The sequence below is a fragment of the Castor canadensis genome, chromosome 2, assembly GCF_047511655.1.
Source record: "Castor canadensis chromosome 2, mCasCan1.hap1v2, whole genome shotgun sequence".
NCBI classification, from domain to species: Eukaryota; Metazoa; Chordata; class Mammalia; order Rodentia; family Castoridae; genus Castor; species Castor canadensis.
Window position 1 is genome coordinate 200,939,176 of NC_133387.1, and position 18,771 is coordinate 200,957,946.

Here is an 18,771-nt window from a genome sequence, read left to right on the forward strand (position 1 = left end):
TCATGTCTCCATTTAAGTAGTAGGAGAAAGATTAGTACTGAGAAGAGATGACAGATGAGTCTTGGAGAATGACAATGAAATACCTTGAACTAAAGCAGATACCTTAAAGCAACTGAGGCCAATAGGAAAAGGGGACCAGGAACTAGAGAAAAGGTTAGATCAAAAAGAATTAACCTAGAAGGTAACACACACGCACAGGAAATTAATGTGAGTCAACTCCCTGTATAGCTATCCTTATCTCAACCAGCAAAACCCCTTGTTCCTTCCTATTATTGCTTATACTCTCTCTACAACAAAATTAGAGATAAGGGCAAAATAGTTTCTGCTGGGTATTGGGGGGGGAGAGGGAGGGGGCGGAGTGGGTGGTAAGGGAGGGGGTGGGGGCAGGGGGGAGAAATGAACCAAGCCTTGTATGCACATATGAATAATAAAAGAAAAAAAAATAAATAAATAAAAATAAATAAAATAAAATGTTAGAGAATGAAAAAAATGCAGTCAGGATGTTGTTACCCCGGTGATCACTCTATTCCATCTAATTCACATTCTACTGGAAACGGGAAAGCTGTTTTCAATGTGAAAATTCTTTCAATTCTTCTGTCTTAACGAGGGAATTCAGTTATCTTCAGGTCAGTAGTAAACCATTGCTAGTCTCCCTGGTTCTGACTTCAAGCATCCTGGTCATCTCACTATCCTACCAGATGTAATGTTAGTCTATTGCATTGATGACTTTGCATTAACTGAATGTCGTGAGAAAAATATCCTAAATGCCTGTATAAGAACACACTTATGCTAGAGAACAGGATATAAACCTCACAGAACTCAGAGCGCTGCCTTAATGCTGGAGATATTAAGAGTCCTCCAAAGTAAAAAGATACAATTGATTGATTTCATTTTGCACAAGCTTTTTGCCCATTCCCAGCTTCCTCGGGACAGGGTGGATGGGAGGTTGAAGATGGTGGAAGTTGACATTGTATGAGTTTGAAAACAAGTTCAATGACACCATGTTGTCTAATATCGCTGCTGACTTAGATCAAAATGAACCTGTCGACTGTTTTACGATTCTGGAGGACAGAGGTTGGCCACACTGATCCAAAATCAAGATGACCACTGATTTTATTCCCTCCTGGAGCTCACACAGGAAAAATTACTTTCGAGGTTTCTCCTACCTTTAGGGGCCACTCACTTTTCATTCCAGGCTTTCTCCCATCGCCTCACTCTGACTAAAGCTCTGATCTCGCTCTTTATGTTACAGGATTCCTTGTGAGTCCAGTGAAATGGGCCAGATAAAGCAAGATAATCTTTCCAGTTTGTAGTCAGTGGGTCAGCAAACACAGTTCCACCTGAGCCCTAATTCCCCGCCACCTCCACCGTGTAGGAGAGCACGTTCACAGGCTCCAAGGACCCGGGCGATGACATAGTTGAAGAACTGTTCTGTACACTACCATTCCTTTCCCCTTGACCTCATGTGTCCGTAAAAATGGAGTTCCACTTAGCAACCTCCTTGACTTCTCTCCAGCTCTCCAGAATACTGACAGTGCCTTTTACTGAATGTAGAAGATAAAAGTGAGCACACATGGCTCCTCTCCTCCATGCTCCAGTGTTCTCGAAGTACAGAGTGTGTGCATGGCCTATATCTGTGGGGATCATTCTGGGGTGCCTAATCATGTTAACCATATGTTAACCAAAATATGCCAACCATATTTGATCGACATATCCAATGTCCACTGCCTGAAAGCCATTATCAGTATTCCAGTATTAGATCTACAACTGTCTGACTGCAGTGTCTACAACTCAGTCTTCAACTCTGACAAAGAAAATGGGGGTGTAATCGATCAACTTCACAGTATGTCAAGAGAAAATTATAATGCCTATAACAAAGGCTTCGTGAACATGTTCTGTGACTTCGTTATTTAACATTGGGATTTCTATTTTCCACTTAAAATATTAGTTTAATTTTTGAAGTAATTATTTAGAAAGAAACATAGAGGGACTTCACAGGTGGAAAAATGGCAACCAGAATGCTATTCCACCAACTAAATTTTGAATATTCATTCACTCTGCAGTTTCTTGTCAGCCAGAACTATTCTGTAGATCAGTTTCGTCAGTTGAGCCTTCTTCGCATTCAGTATCAAATTTGATCACAAGATAAAAGTGAGGGCACACAAGGGACATATGAGGATAGGTAAGACACCAAAAAACTAGCTAGCATTTGTTGCCCTCAACGCAGAGAACCTAAAGCAGATACTTTAAAGCAACTGAGGCCAATAGGAAAAGGGGAACAGGTACTAGAGAAAAGGTTAGATCAAAAAGAATTCACCTAGAAGGTAACACCCACGCACAGGAAATCAATGTGAGTCAATGCCCTGTATAGCTATCCTTATCTCAACCAGCAAAAACCCTTGTTCCTTCCTATTATTGCTTATACTCTCTCTACAACAAAATTAGAGATAAGGGCAAAATAGTTTCTGCTGGGTATTGAGGGGGTAGGGGGGAGAGGGAGGGGGTGGAGTGGGTGGTAAGGGAGGGGGTAGGGGCAGGGGGGAGAAATGACCCAAGCATTGCATGCACATATGAATTAAAAAAAAGCAAATGCTGACGTTTCTTGCTTGAGTTTCACGTTTCTCTTTGCATCTTTGTTTCTTTTGACAATAATCCTTATGCAAGCCATTTGCTCTGACCTCCTAAGAATTCCAGGTAATCTTACTTCCCACTCCTCTCTACAAATGTCAGAACCTCGGTGAAGTCCTTCTCCATTCTCAGAGCAAAAGAGAACCCAGTGTTCTCTTTCTCTGGTAAGGAAGCTTCTCCCAGACTGGGCTTGCTATTCCCTCATTTACATCTTCCTCCTCCAAACTGCTGTTTTGGAAATCAGGGTCTCCTGCCAACCAACGTCCCAGGTCTCTGCTTCAACTCTACAGGCCTTTTCCTTGCCATCTTTAGTGTCTGAATAAAGTAAGGAGAATGAGAACCACTGCACTGCTGGGGCTCACTCCTCAGAACTGCAGGGTGGACCTCCTTGGGTTTCCCTCCAACACTGTCCTCAATCCAGGGTGTGTCTTCTTCCTTTTCACTGGAATATTTTGGAGTTTGGATTATTTCTTTCAAATCCATAGCAATGCTTTAACACATTTCTTTAGACACTGCAGGTAGTCTTAGCTTTCCCCTTTTCTTCTGTTTTGTTAAACTTTCTTTATCACCCCTTTTCCTTTCAAGTTATCAGATCATAGCACATTCTGAAACTTTTCAACAACTACAGAGACTTTGCTTATAGAATTGCTTCAGTTATTGTACAAAACTTTGTTAAAAAAAAAACAAAACTCAGAGCTTTCGTTTTTCCCTGCAGTAAACTCTTCTTCCTCTGCAGTTTTCTTTTCATTCATTCCTCTTCCTCTTCACATTATTTTCTACACATCGAGGTTCTGTATGTATTTGTTATCATGCCACAGCCTGGCTATAAATCCAGGAGCTTCTGCCTGGTTCTGCCCACTCTGTTTCATTTTGAACATTTTATTTCCATCTTCAGAATCAGATTCCTCCTCATCAATGCTCCCCAATAGCTTCCCAGATGAGTAACCCAGGGACCTTCCACATTCTCCCCACTCCACATTCACTGTTAGAACTGAAGATGACACATGTCAGCTTGTCCTCTGGTGGCTGGCCCCATTTGTCCAGCATTAAGTGCCAGTTTCTCTGGCACTTCTTTTGTGTTTTGAGATGCCTCCAAGCCTACCAAACTCTTCTGGTCATCTTCAGCATGCTTGTCTGTAGCATTCACAGCTAATGGATTACTAATAGAAAGAAAGATGTTAATTTTTGTTTCCTGAGTCTTCTGGGAGAGCTCTTTGCTGGCTTCTCAAGAGATGGGAGACTGCATCAGCTCTCTCCTCCCTCGAAGCTCCCTCTGTCAAAGCCTATCTTGTGAGTCATTGCACAGATTTAAGAATTTCTTACATTTTAATGGCAACAGACTGTAACCATGAGTTCTCCTTCCCTATTCTGAGCTGGTAGGGGACCCTGCTTTGTACTTGAGGCTCTCAAAAGTAAACTGTCTTGAGGCTGAGTGGGTTTGCATTGCTTACCTCTATGCACATTGGCACAACGTCAGTTCACATGGGGGCCTCTTCCCTGTGGAAATGCTACTAAGACTGTCATGGTCCAAGGAATTCTGGTCTTTGTTAATATTTTTAGAGGCAACACTCCTTTTTAAAGACCTTTTTTCACAAATTCCTTCCCACAGAAAAAGCCTAAGAGAGTGAAAGCTCAGAATTTTGGCTTTAAGTTGTTTTCCATTTGTTTCTGCCTAAAACAGGTATTCTGTTCTGGTAAAAGAGAAACCATGCTGTCCTCAGGATGAGTGCATGATTTTGAATACATGGACGCGTGGGGGACACAGGGAGTTTGGGGCTCTCCGAGAGCTTGCAGAAGGTGGTGGCTTCTGACCCATCACTCTCAGTGCATTGGGAAACTTCCAGCCGACTGTGCCAAGAGCGTCACACAGACTGTGCTCATCATGGTACCACGTTCCTTCCTACTTTGCATCTTCACCATTGAAGAGGCTCCGCACCGTGACTGAGGGCTGACTCTATGCTGTTTTCTGCAGGGAGGGGTTTGTACTTTAACACAATATTCAGACAGCTCATCAAAAGCAATGGAAAGAAAGTCTCTCTATTTTTGAAGACGTTTTCTCATGTATAGACCTTTGTGTTTAAGAGATCCTGTACTGTTTTTGAAGTTACACTTTTTCATTGCAATTATTTCATGTGTTCCTCCTCATACTGTCCATAATATCATCCCCGTTAATATGGCAAGAGATATTATGCTTTTTACTAAACCTGCTGAAGAATGAAGTTTGTGAACACCTGGTTAGAAATCACCCCTTAAACTTCAGAGAGCCTTCTCAGGTTCATTACTGAGGAATGCCTCGCTCTCTGTATGTGTTCCTCTTCTGCAACCACCACTCTTAATTCAACCTCAGAATCATGTCATCCTCAGAAACATGATTTCTCTTTCTGGCAGTCTCCAGGCTAGACACCTGAAAAAGTACATTTTTAAGCTTTTGGTTATCAAAGCCAGGTCCAGGGAGTAATCTAAAACGAGCAATGGAATAAGGTGTTTCTTATACAGCCTGTCAATGTGGTAAGCATGGTGTCTCTATTACCCAAGACTTGGACTCATGACCAGAGAGCCCCATGGAATTCTCATCCTTCTAAAATTGTACAAATTCTTGGGAGGGTGATGAAAATTAGAGAAATTTCCTCAGTTTCTTAATCAAGGGGTCATTCTACCCTTGTAATTGTCAAGGGAAGATGGATGTAGAATAAGTATTTATAAAATCTTTCCCAAACTTCCTTAGGTTGTGGTAGTATTTTGGAGGATCAAGTTTTAGAATGTGCACATTTATGTTGAGAACAGGTCAGGCTCTTCCAAATTTACTCAGACTCATTTTTCGTGCCCTGATACTTTTGTTTCCAGCAGATGCCGCTCTTATATGGAAAATGACCTCTTCATCTTTTCTGACAACTTGGTGTTGATTTTTCTTTCTTTGCTTTTGTTTCTCTGTCTTGGGCCAATCTTTACAAAGAGCTTTCCTTCCATCACTGAATTTGTAGGGTTCCCTATTCCACTTTGTTCTATTTATAGTGGACACATTTCTTTTCAGCTCTGCTGCTACCACTCTGATGTTTATATATGTGATGACTTTCCATGGGTTTTCTTCATCATCTTTCTTGGTAATGATCTGCACATTGGAAACTTTTCCAAACCTGCTGAACTGGTTTCATAGTCTATCACAGAAATGGCCTGGCCAAGGCCCCTCACAAAAAGCTGCTTCATTTCTCTGTTGTCTTTTGTGAAGGCTGGGCACAGTGTTTCCTAGTGGAAAACAGGTATTTCTGTGTCATGTCTGAGAACCAGGGCCACACTTCCCCTAACTTCTCCACCGGCTGAATCTAAATAAGCTTATGCTTAGTAAAATGCCTTCCTTCAAGTACCTCCTTAAGTTGCACTAAGCAATAAATACCCAGAATTCCTTTGTTGTAAAATAATTTAGAATCCCATGAGAACAGGCAATGTTCAAAACCATTCTTATGTGGTGGGGATTACACTGTGTGTGTGTGTGAGGGGGGGTGTGTGTCAGGAATATTGGAGGCCATCTTAGAATATTGTGTACCACAATACCTTTAAAATTTCTACTTTGTCTTTTAAAAGTAACCTTGTTCTTCAAAAGTCTGCGTTTGGATAAATAGTTTCTATAATGTCGAAACAATTTAGTTCAATTCAGAAAAACACCTGACCATTTTCTCAAAGCTTCTTTTTCCTTCTAGAATGCCTGTTTACACACTCCTAACAAAGGTGGCCAACACTTTTATAAAATGAAATCTATGAAATGCCATTTAGCATCATGGCTTACACTTCCAGATTCACACTATCTCGATGATGGTAGCTTAAAGTCCTATGCAGTAAATTTGAAGTGGTGGTTTTTTGGAATTGGATGTTTCTCTAGCACCCTTTTAAATACAATGATTTAAGGAATCTTTTAGGCCAAAACATATTATCAAATTTCCTTTTATCTTCCTTATTCAGAATTACAAAATACGTCATGTGAAAAAGATTCTATTAATTCTTCAAATATTCCCTTATCTTAAATGTAAATATATTTGGTATAGAGAACTATTTAAAATGCTCAGTGAAAGACAGTCTGAGCTTTATTGGCCTAAATCATATAAAAACTGTTCAAAATCTAAATGAGTTGTATTCTGTGTTCCTGATTTTTTTTCAAACATATACACTAAGTGCCAGAGTATATGAGAACAACATTCAAAGCATATTATATTCTGATTGGAGAAAAATACTAATTGTAAGTCATGCAGACATAATCCATGACCGATAACCTTTGTATTAAACTGGAGGCTTCTTTCCACAGGAGTGAAACTGTTAAAAAAGGGGTTGAGAATTGTACTTTTAAACATACAATATTACCTAAAACACAAATAAGGTCAAGGTTTATTTACCTCTTTTGAAGTAGGGAATTGTGATTTATGTCTTCTGTTAGGCTTAGGGGAGGTTTGGGCACAAACAGCAGGGAAGGGGGAGCAAGCATTACCATGAAGTTAAAATAATGCAATGTAGCATAAAGGAGGGTTTACCAGGTAGTTAGCAAATTTAAAACAAAGTGAGAATTTTTCTCATTTTCTTGTTTGAGTATGTAACCATGTAAAAATATTTTCATCAAACAAATCTGACATGAAAGTTTTACATTGTAAACTTGGATATTTTTAGTGTGGGTAGAACTGAAATGAAATGGAGAAGAAAAGGTTTGGGCACTGAAAAGATTTGTGATTGGTTTGTGGAGAACAAACTGCAAAGCAGACAATTTAACTCAATTACCAGTGCTCCTCTGCAGTATCCAATCATGATCCTTCACTCACCATTCTCTAAAGGAATAGTCACTTACTCCTAACTTGGAAATAATGAAAATGTCTAATTTTGTATTTATAAATGAGTTAATTTAATCAGTGGAGCTCCCTCTCCAAGATGCTGGGTTCAATTCCAAACCACTCGCTACTTGAGTCCTCTGAACTCACACACTACTGCACTTCTGGGCCTCTTTGCCCACGCTTCCAGAAGTTGAATATAAGAACCTTCAGCTTTCCCCTACAACTAGTGGGGTCGCAACTATCAACAAAAGATTAATATAACACATTTTTATTTTTATTTATTTACCCATTCATCCATTCAGCTATGTAAAAATCCTTTCATCCAATATTCAGAAAGAATCTATATCAATCAGAGTTCTATCAGTAAAAAAGAACTTCACAAAAGGAGATAATAGGAAAATATAGATAGATAACTGTAAATTTGTCATAAGGAATTTGCTCATACGGTGTTGGGGAATAGTCAGGCAAGTCAGAAATATGGAAGAAGCCATCAGAATGGCATATTTGCGGCACTATTCACAATAGCCAAGTTATGGAAACAGCCAAGATGCCCCAGCACTGACGAATGGATTAAGAAAATGTGGTATCTATACACAATGGAATTTTATGCAGCCATGAAGAAGAACGAAATGTTATCATTCGCTGGTAAATGGATGGAATTGGAGAACATCATTCTGAGTGAGGTTAGCCTGGCCCAAAAGACCAAAAATCATATGTTCTCCCTCATATGTGGACATTAGATCAAGGGCAAACACAACAAGGGGATTGGACTATGAGCACATGATAAAAGCGAGAGCACACAAGGAAGGGGTGAGGATAGGTAAGACACCTAAAAAACTAGCTAGCATTTGTTGCCCTTAACACAGAGAAACTAAAGCAGATACCTTAAAAGCAACTGAGGCCAATAGGAAAAGGGGACCAGGAACTAGAGAAAAGGTTAGATCAAAAAGAATTAACCTAGAAGGTAACACCCACGCACAGGAAATCAATGTGAGTCAACTCCCTGTATAGCTATCCTTATCTCAACCAGCAAATACCCTTGTTTCTTCCTATTATGGCTTATACTCTCTCTACAACACAAAATTAGAGATAAGGGCAAAATAGTTTCTGCTGGGTATTGAGGGGGGGGAGCGGGAGGGGGTGGAGTGGGTGGTAAGGGAGGGGGTGGGGGCAGGGGGGAGAAATGAACCAAGCCTCGTATGCACATATGAATAATAAAAGAAAAATGAAAAAAAAAAATAAAAAGAAATTCTTGGGGAACCCACAGACAGAACGTCTTCTTCCTCAGGGAAATCTTTGTGTTCTTAACGCCTATCAACGGATTGGATTAGTGAATTTACTTAAAGTCAACTGGTTTTAGATGTCAATCACGTTTGCAAAAACCCTTACAGGAGCATTTACTATCCGACTGAATAACTGGTTATCATGGTCCGGTCATCAAGCTGCTATGCAAAACTGATCATCACAGATATCATCTGTGCATCTCTACACTACATTTAATTTCAACATAAAGACAATAGCACAGTCATACGTCCTCCTAACATGCTGAAACTATTCTTCCTACCACAGAAAATGCATCAATCCTTTCCCTGGGAGAGAATATAGATACTCTTAAAGGGACACACATCCTATTGAATGTCCTTGATGTCTTATAAGTACTGCAGTGCAGATAATAAAGGAACAGGAGATGGAAAGAACAGAAATATTTGATATGCACACAAACACATTCATAATATGATAAGGAAGAAACATGTCTAATGATGAAAGTCTTCATTCTGCAACTGGCCATGGGGCTGCAGCTGATATTCATAACTATCTTCTTCCATTGCCTATCCCATATTCCCTTTACCCACAAAATCCACCTTAGTTGGAATTAGAAGGCTATATGTCCTCCTAATAGCCATATATAGAAGTCCTAACCACCAATGTGACTGTATTTGGAAACAGTGCCCTTAAGGCGCAATTAAAGTTAGATGAACTCCTAAGGGTGGGTCCTAATTCAAAATGACTTGCAATCTCATAGGAAGAGACACCAGAGGTGGATGTGCACAGAGGCAAGGCTATAGGAGAACATGCAAGAAGATATTCATCTGCAAGCCAAAGAAGAAAGCCTCAGGAGAAACAAAACTTGCTGCTCCTTGACCTTGAGCATCCAGCCATCCGAACCATGAGAAGAGTTTCTGTTGTTTAAGCCACTCAGGCTGTGGCATTTCCTTAATGCAGCCCAAGGAGACACATAGCTTGTTCTAGCTCTTGACCTGGTACATCTAACCAAATCTTCATTCCATTAGGTGTCAGGATTAAATTGAAGTTACGGTTTTCCACTGACTTTAGTGATCCAAGGTCATGGTAGTGCTAGAATACACACACTTTTCATGACCTCTATTACATAGTAGCAGCTCAATGTTTCCTTGATAATTCAGATCCATACTCAGGCCATTACAGTAACTTTTCTTCACCTGTTAATTCAAAAGAATGAGGACCCCAAAGAGACAATATTGCACCATTGTCTCCCAGTTGCATGGAGTAACTGCTGTGTCTCCTTCTGGAAGTAAGATCTCTCTACCAGAACTGCAGAATGTCATGCATGGGAGAAGTCAAGCACTGAGAGTGGCTTGTTGGTGATAATGGTGAGAAGTACCACATCCATGTCCACTCCTTGATTCCCAGAATGGTGACTGTTCTTGTGGTATTCCTTCAAAAAACTCTACCACATACCAGATGCTTAGATAGAAGATACAGAACCTTTTGGAGGACACTGCTCCAGCCCTGAAAGGTATTGCTGCCTAGCTAGTCTTGTCACTGAGACTCTGAAAAGTCATTCCTCCATTCTACCAAGTCAAGCACTTTGGAACAATAGAGAACAGAGTATGACTACTGAATTCTATGACTTGGTCCCATCGCTGCATTTCATTTTCTGTAACACGAGTTCCTTTCTGGCAATAATAGTTGGAATGCCATGACTTAAAGCATTCAGAAAGTCTACAAATGATATTGTGGCAAAAGCATTGTTGCCAAGGAAGCAAATCAATATCCAGAGTAAGTATCTATACCAACTAAAACAAAGCACTGCCCCGTCCATGACTGAAGCAAGCCCAGTGCAACCACCCTGCCACCATGCAGCTGGCTAATCACCCCAGGGAAGTTCCCTGTACTGAGGACTCAGTGTTGGTCTTATCTCCCGACAGGACTGGCTCACAAGACTGGAAAGTTTGGTCTGAGAAGTGAAATTTATATTATTGAGCCTGTGCATACCCTTCATCGCTGCTACCATGAACTCTGTCTGTGAGCCCATTGACCATGATAGGACTGTCCAAGAAAGATGCTCATTGGTACCTGAATAACAGATCATCCTGACAACTCAATGATCAAAATCCTCTTCAGACTAATTCATCTTTCAGTGAACATTTACATAGGACAAAAATAGCTTTATGTTCTTCCTTGCAGAGAAGTCTATACACATACCTCACAAACCCAGCCATCACGCACCTGTGTCACTTGTCACCAATATGAGCATCATGTCACTTCCAAGTCCCTAATCATGGAGGTGAACCATTGGCCATGGCACAGCCCTTTTGTATAGACTCTTATCTCCATCTGTCTCTGTTTTCAAGCTCAATGAGCATCCAGCTGGCTGCTCAAAATTCCACCAGTTGGGACAAATTCCTTAACCCATTCTCCCTTAGAGATGCCCCAGTTCTGTACCCGTGTTCTATTTTCAGGTGGTCCTATAAACCATATCCCCAAAAGGGGGTATTCCAGTCTGTAAGTGGAATTTCTCCACCCTCAAGGAAAACTAATTCTACTTCTGAGACTTTTCAACTTACTGTATCAGACCCCTCCAGGTGAATGAGGCCCAGGCTTTTCTTTTGGCTGTCTTATTGTATGTATCAATCACATCTATAAAATATCTTCATAATACCATTTAGATTAACGTTTCACTGAATAACAATGATTATATTTTGGATCTTATGTCTCCCAAAGTCCCATATGTTAAAAGATTGGCTGCAAACTTGGAGCACTATTGGAAGATAATAGAACCTTTAAAAAGTGGGACTTGGTGGAAGGAAGTGAGATCACTGGGGGAGTACACCCTTGAAAAGATATTGGAACCTTGGTCTTTTCCTGTCTTTTTGATTTCCAGCCACCATGAGGTCAACAGCTTGGACTACGATGGCTCCTTGCCATGATATTCTACCTTACCACAAACCCAAAGGAAATATGGGTGACCAATCAACCATGGACTGAAAAGTCTGTAACTGTGAGGCAAAATAAACCTTTCCTCTTTTAAGTTGACTTTTTCAGGTATTTTGTCTCTATGATGGAAAGCCAATATTGTAACTGAAGGCCATAACCTAGCCAAGATGACAGAAAGAACTAACCATCACAGTATCAAATGTGTGTGTTAGACACAGGGAAATAGTTACCATGGTGAATCTGTGTTAATTTAGAAATTCACTCTCCCAAGTAAGAATTCCTATTGTGGACCACATTTCTGCCTATTTTCTAACATGGGTCCATAAATTAAATCAATTTGACAGAATGGGATAAATGGCCCCACATAACCCATGGAGTATAACCATCTCTTACCATTTGCTTGACTTCTATCTCCAGTATTTATTATCTCTCCTCCAGAACTCATATAAGGAACAATTTTTTATGTTCAATCAAAAGTATTGTTATCATATTTTTTCATATGCCTATTCTCCCTTCCTATCCAGTAATTAAGCTGCTGCTTCTTCTTCTTCTTCTTCTTCTTCTTCTTCTTCTTCTTCTTCTTCTTCTTCTTCCTTCTTCTTCTTCCTCTTCCTCTTCTTCTTCTTCGGCTATACTGGGGAATTGAACTCAGGGTCTTGCACTTGGTAGGCAAGTGCTCTACCACTACAGCCTCACCCCCAGTCCACTAATTAAGCTTCTTTTTCTTTTTTTTTTTTTGCTTTCTTTTTTTTCTTTCTTCCTCCTTTTATTTTATCATTTTTACATTTAATTACATGTAGATATATTATTTGTGCTACCTCCCCCTGACCCCCCCAAATCCCCGCTTCCAGGTAGAACCTGTTGTGCCTTCTTCTTCTCCGATTTTGTTGAAGAGAAAAACTTAAGAAATCATAAGAAAGGCATCATGTTTTTGCTAGTTTAAGATAAAGATAGCTATACAGAGAGATTCCTAGCACTGCTTCCACACACTGTGTATTACAAGTCACATTGGTTCATCTCTACCAGACTTCTTCACTACTTCCCAGTCATCTTCCCATAGTGGCTTCTGCCAGTTTAAGATTATTCTATTCGCTCCTCAACAGGGAGCACATCAACCACATTCAAGTCTTAGGTTTCCTTCTCTTTCCCTATTCCTCCTATGTGCATTCTTCCCTTAGTGTGTGACCCATGCCCAATAATATTACTGTATTTGTTTCAGGTTTATAGTCTGCATATGAGGGAGAACATGAGATTTTTGGCCTTCTGAGCTTGGCTAACTTCACTTAAGATGATGTTCTCTAGTTATTTACTTGTGAATGACAAGACTTCGTTCTTTTTTGTGGCTGAGTAAAATTCCATTGTGTGTAAATACCACATTTTCATGATCCATTCATCAGTTATGGGACATCTTGACTGTTTCCATAGCTTGTCTATTGTGAATAGTGCTGCAATAAACATGGGTGTGCAGGTGCCTTTGGAATAACCTGAGTCCCATTCCTTTGGGTATATCCCTAGGAGTGCTATTCTGGATCATATGGCAGATCTATGTTTAGTTTTTAAGAGGCCCCCATATTGTTTTCCACAGTGGTTGTACTAGCTTACATTCCCACCAGCAGTGTATGGGGTTCCTTTTACCTGCATCCTCCCCAGTATTTGGTGGTGGTAGTGTTCTTGATGGTAGCCATTCTTACAGGAGTGATGTCGAATCTCAGTGTGGTTTTAATTTGCATTTCCTTTATGGCCAGGGATGGTGAGCATTTTTTCATGTTAAGTTTCTAAAGTGAAGAAAATACACAGAGCTTAGATGTCTCCCCACATCCTAACATGCTTTAGATACATGACAGGTTTTGGTATGAAGTAAAGGTCTTAATCCACTATTGATGCAAAGCACATTTTTAACATTTAAAATTCCGGGAAACCAATAAGTAGGGGACATGAGTTATACTAGCCAGAAAAGAGAATTTATCTCTCACTCCATTTCTAGCCAATAACTTCATTGACCTTTTGCTATAAACCCTTCTTCCCAAGGATAGACTGGTTTACACCACTGCCTGTGAGGGGCTGAACTGAGATTCCTCACTCCACTTCTAGTGCCTCTCCCTGAGAATGTCATTGGTAATCCAAAAAGCTCAATTAACGGGATCTAAAGTGACAGAGTCTTTTATAGAGTAATAAAATCTTTTAAGATGTACTTCAGGGGCTTCTAATCCTCCCAGTAACATAGTAAATATAATGAGCCTAAAAATGATCTCTGCAGCTGTTGTATTTGTCAGTAACAATAACAAACTCCCAGCAGTGCAGAAGACCAAAATAGCAGCTGGTATTTGGATTCACCCAATTTAATCACATGGAGCTTGAACATTTACCATTTTACAAGTTTTGTTTATTGATTTACAAGATTTTTATGAGGTGATGTGAAATCCCATTGAACATACACTTAGTGTGGGCAGTTCTCTTCACCCCAAGGGCTCTCTACACACTATAAGTGGTCTCTCGCACACAGACTCAATGAGATACTTAGCAGTATAGAGAAGGAGCTCTGACAGTAAGACATCAAACTGTAGATTCTTAAATTTCCTAAGGGTGTTACGATTTTTATCCCACAAGTAGTCAGCAAAATTAATAAACTTTCCCTAGCCCCCGACTTTCAGATCCATAGATATGATCTTGAAAATGTCAGAATTTTACTGAATTACAGAAATTCACTGAAGAGATCACCAGCAATGCCTTTGAGCTCCCTTTGATCCAGAGAAAATGATCCATCTCTCAATGGATCTGAACCAGAATTTCAGAAGACTCTTTTTCTTTTTTTAATAAATCACCATCTCATTTTTTTCAACCAAGAAAATAAAAAGTTAATTTTAAAAACTGACGGTGCAATGGAAATTTTCTGGCAATAATGAAAATACACTTCTGTTGTCTGGATTCCTGATTTGTACATTTTTGTGTCTTACTCCGACATTGCTCCTTTACAACTCTGGGAAGTGTGCGAGGCAGAGGTTTCTCCATTCCCATCACAAGTTTCAATAAGGTCTTCATATCTAACCACTCTCATTAATTCATGTGTTTAATGTCTAGGAAATATTCACATGTTAAAAGTAAATGCTAATTTTTCTTTAAATTTTCACTGATGTTGTAAGCCTTTGTTATGTTAAAAACAAAATTTGATTCAAAGAGTTTGTACTCTCTGCACTAACACTTACCTTCAAAGGCACAGTTCTTAGTCCAAAGGATCCTGACATCTTTTAGGAAAGGAGTAAGAGAAAAGGACAAGACCTTACCTCACCAACTCTCCAAACATGAGCCTCCTTACTATTTGCTGAAGATTGTGATCAGCAACAAAGTCATTTTTATAGATGTTTTCAAAGACATCATGATTTTTTATTTTAAACTCACAAGATAGGTTTAAAAATAAGGAGACACAAAAGTTTAAAAAGAAGAATGTCTTGCTATTAGAGAAGGCGTGTGTTGCACTCAATGCCCACCCATCCCCTGAAAAGCTGTACACCAAACCTGGCTGCTGGGTGGAGGGCATTTGCTTTTACTGATGTCTGGGTTTTGAGGTAGTGTTCTTTGGGCATGTGTTGGTGTTTGGGATGCCCTCATGTTGTATGCCCAAAGATAAAGGATTCTTCTGAAATAAGCCTGTACCTGCACGATGGGCCTGCTATGGTTGTTACTCCTTGTCAAGATTTACTGCTCTGGAATATTCTTGTTAAGAAGAAACAGAAGAATTTGCTTTCTAAAGTAAATTCATTTTCTGGGCCTCCCAGAGCATATCTCACATGCCTATTCTTCTCCCAAACAGGGATTGATCATTTTCTCTGGAATAAAAGGAGCTGAAAAATGACCCAAAATAACTTTCAATTGTTTCTAAGGCAAGAGGAACAGCAACTGACTAAAATGAGGGTGCCACCTTCCTGGGGTCATAACAGGAAGCAATGGACTTTGAAATATAGCAGGAGGGATTCAGGTTTTCCCGTGAGAGGAGGTCTAAGAGATCTGGACTTTCTGACTGCCCATCTTGCTATCCATCCTGTGGATGGTGAGTAAACAGTAACACAAAATATAGGAAATTTTACATCAATATGGATTATTATGAATCCCTAACTCCTCAGAAAAACACCTGAGAACCATATCCAGGAAAGCAATAACTTTAAGACATGTGCTAGAAATAAATGCAAGGCTCAACATGCATGGCCAGTTCTTGCCGAATTCAGTACATTATATAAGAAAGAGACAAGCTGCTTGCCTGACTTAATGTAGAAAAAAAAATAGAACTTTAATAAAACACGTTTTGCCTACAGCTAGAAGTCTGAGAATATGGATCATCTGATCATCATAAATTTTGCAGAACTGCAGAGTCAAAATTATTTGCCTCATTTCAGTACTGGTGCATGCAAAAATTGGAAGCCTAAAACAGGATTAAAAAACAGAATCAAGGAGGCCCAAGGAAGTGGGCCTGACCTGCCAGGCATTCCTCAAACGCATTGCTGCTCAACAGAAGTCATTTGTTCCATCATTAGGATGCAGCTGGTGAGCAGGGGCCTCCTCATCTTAGATGAGGGACTAGGTAGAGCCCGAGGCCCGTCATTAAATACAAAAGCTCTAAGAGGAGTGCCATTACAGTGGCCACTCCTCTGTAAGATATTTGGCTTGGGCTCTAGCCCAAGTTCTGAACAGATAGCCTGCCAGTAACTAGAGTAAATCTCAGAATAAAATGTGGGGTCTTTAATTGCTCTGTAAAAATGTCTATCCCTAGATTTCTGCAATTGTGCCAACATGAAGCAGGCTTTTAAAAAAGAAATATATCTCTAGCCCCATTTTCTTCTGTCTTTTCTTCTCTTCTTTTCTCATCTCCTCTACTTCCCTCCCCTCCCCTCCCCTCTTCTCTCCTCTCCTCTCCTTTGCTCTCATTTTTGTAGTTCTAAGATTAAACCCAGGGTCTCAGCCACACTCACTGGTTAGCCCATTTCTCATCCCACACTAGAAGGAAGGAAAGTCTTGGTGTTGATTTCAATTAATCATGCATGCACAGACTATGCTCTGTGAGAGGCCACACTTCAACAAGGTTCATCACCTCCCAGTGACACTGGATCTGGCTCCATGAACACCATCCTCCACCATGCCCTGGAGATGGTAAAATTGAGAAGCAACGTGTTAACAAGATCGTGAAACCAAACACACTACATGCTTCCCTTAGAGATCCCCACTAGACATAGTGGAATTAAAGATTATAAGAACTCCTCGGTAAAGAGACCACTTAGCATTTCATAAGATTCTTCAACTCCTTCGGCAGGTATCAAAATCTCAGCTGATCGGTCCACTAGCACCTACACTGAGAGCAGTTGTCCTGTAGAATACTCCCCATGAGATCCTCGCGCTCGTCAGCGTGCACTAAGGTTCTGCAATTTACTCCAAATACTTCTACAGACTTCACCTACCCTATAACTGGACCACCGTAGTACCACGGTCCACTCACAGATCTTGAATGGAACATATATTTTTAGCTACTATGTCTTTCTTACATGCAATAACGGTCTGTCTGTACCCATCCTTTAACTGAGCACAAACATTCTAATTCATCTGCGATGTTCTCCCCTTTCTCACTCCAAATGTAATGTTTGTCTCTCTAATTTCCACACCATTGCTTGTCTCTCTTCAGCACCATTTGAATTCACATTGGTACCATTGGTCAAGTTACAAAACCTTCATAGGCAGTATTAAAATTCATTTCTTTCTATTTTGATACCTTGCAGAGTAACATGGAAACATGAGGAAAGCCAAAAATAAGTTAAATTAAATTAAACCAAATCATACATTTAAAAATTTACTAAATACAAGCATTACACAACTGTGACGTGGTAGAGATGTGGCAGTATATGGTTCTTTCAGGGCATGGAGGCCTTTTACTATTTCATAAAGACAAAACCACAATTCCACCAGCACTTCAAGGTCAATCAAGCTGGCTCACTGCTACTGTCTTGAGACAATCAAGCATCATCTTTTGTATTGCACTTTTTTAAACCAGAAAAGCTGGAAATGATGTTTTCTATACGTTTACATATCAGAAATTCTCCAGTGCAATCTTGGGTTCTCAGATTCTTTATTCCATAAGGCTCCTCCAAAAATAATAAGGCACAGTCCTTCCTGTCAATGTAGTGAAAAAATTCCATCTCAAAATTAATGGGAAATCTCATATTTACTGGAATGTAAAAATCCAATGGGGATTATGATTCTTGCACTTGAGAGAAGACTCTGTCATAGCAGGGTAAACATGGGAAAGAACTCCCCAGACTTTGGAGGCCAACGGTTCACTTAGCTGCATGCTCCACTTAACTGCATAGCATTGGAAAGGTACATTTCTCTATAAACCTACTTTGCTTGTTGGAGAACGAGAACAGTGATACTATTTTGCAGTGGTGTCATTTGAATGAATTATAGATTTTAAAACCTTACATATAGTTCTATTTATATCAGCTATTTTCCATATGTGAACACTTACATTCTTGATTCTTTATGACAAAAACCCATAATAAGTAGTGCTTAAACTTATGTGCAAGAGTCCAACATTGCTTATTTTTAATTATCATTTCTTGATAGCCTGTCTACTGCAAGCCATATTTCTACTGTGAATGGGAAATGAATATGTAAATTTTGCTAGTCTTAAGCTATAGACAGAAGAATAATTAGACAATTGTCAAAAATAATCAAATTAATGTAATAATAGAGCAATTCTTAGAGTAATATGAAAAGGCAGAAAACTGTTAACAGTTGGGGTCTTACAGTATATATAACTCTGGTCTTCTCTAATTCTGCCCTGAATTAAGAAATATAATGAGAAGTCAAGTAGATGGAAGTGAAAAGCATCATCTCTTATACTGATAACAGGTAAGGTCATTCCACATACCTACTTCAGTGTGGGCATGAAAAGGACTGATTGACTCCTGCCCTTAGACAGAATTACCCAGTCCTCCAGGCTGTGTGTGAGCCTTGACACTCTTGCTTACAAAATGGCCCCAGGGAGTGACAGCTGCAAGCTCTCAAGTCCCAGACAAAGAAGGAAAAAATAGAATTCACAAACCAAGCTTCTCCTTTCAAAATTTACCACAAAAATCTCTCACATTGCTGGAGCGGA